The sequence below is a fragment of the Myotis davidii genome, unplaced genomic scaffold (genome assembly GCF_000327345.1).
Source record: "Myotis davidii unplaced genomic scaffold, ASM32734v1 scaffold426, whole genome shotgun sequence".
Classification (NCBI taxonomy): Eukaryota; Metazoa; Chordata; class Mammalia; order Chiroptera; family Vespertilionidae; genus Myotis; species Myotis davidii.
In genome coordinates, this window is record NW_006297287.1 from 1,079,725 (window position 1) to 1,080,887 (window position 1,163).

Below are 1,163 nucleotides of genomic sequence, written 5' to 3' on the forward strand. Positions count from 1 at the left end.
CTTATTTCGCTTAGCATAATACTCTCCAGGTCCCTCCATGCTGTCTCAAAGGGTAAGAGATCCTTTTATACTGCTGCATAATATTCCATGGTGCAAATGTACCACAGCTTTTTTTTATCTACTTGTCTACTGATGGGGAATTGGGATGTCTCCAGATCTTAGCTATTGTAAATTTTGCTGCTATGAACATAGGGGTGCATACATTCTTTCTGATTGTAGTTTCTGTTTTCTTAGGATACTTTTCTAGAAGTGGTATCACTGGGTCAAATGGCAGTTCCATATTTAATTTTTTGAGGAAACTCCATACTGTTTTCCATAAGAATTTTTTTTTTTAATTCTCAACCAAGGACATGCTTAGAGATAGCAAGGGAAGGAAGGAGGGAGGGAGGGAGGAAGAAAGAGAGAGAGAGGGAGAGAGAGAGAGAGAGAGACAGAGAGAGACAGAGAGAGACAGAGAGAGAGAGAGAGAGAAATGGGAGAGATATACATTAATTGGTTGTCTCTTGCTCATACTTGATCTGGGCCCTGGGCCAAGGCTGGATGCAGAAGGATCCTACAACCCAGGTATGTGCCCTTGATTGGGAATCAAACTTGAGACCCTTCAGTGCATGGACCAACACTCTAACCAAGTACGTGTGAGTCTGCTGTCGGCCTACTGTTTCACAGCAAACATGTTTTATAAGAAGAAAGAATACACTCTTTAAAAATGATAAAATATGCAATACATAAAGGAGAGAGAGAGAGAGAGAGAGAGAGAGAGAAACATCAGTGTGTGAGAGAAACATTCAGTTGCCTTCTATACATGCCTGGACTGGTGATCGAACTTGCAACTCAGGTATGTGCCCTGACTAGGAATTGAACCCACAATTTCAGTGCACAGGATGATGCTCAACCAATTGAGCTACTCCAGTCAGGCTCCTCTTAAAAATGTTTTTAAACATTCATAAGATCTTTTATGAGTAACATAAAAGGACTTTGTTTTGGTTGTTCAGATGCTTTTTTGTGTGTGTTTCAGTTTCCCACTTCTGTTGCTTAAAGCTGAACTTAATAAAAAGTGACCTTTAACTACTAGTATGATGTGGAGCAAAGTACTATACCTGCACTGGAATACTAAAAAACTAAAAAGTATTATTCTACAAAATACCCAGAAGAGGGCAGGAGAA

At 39.9% G+C, this 1,163-nt stretch overlaps 1 protein-coding gene across 1 annotated transcript in view; it reads left to right on the forward strand.

The window, feature by feature from the left end:
- THSD7B (thrombospondin type 1 domain containing 7B) overlaps nt 1-1,163 on the forward strand; it is a 25,086-nt gene that overhangs the window by 851 nt on the left and 23,072 nt on the right. The window lies entirely within an intron of this gene.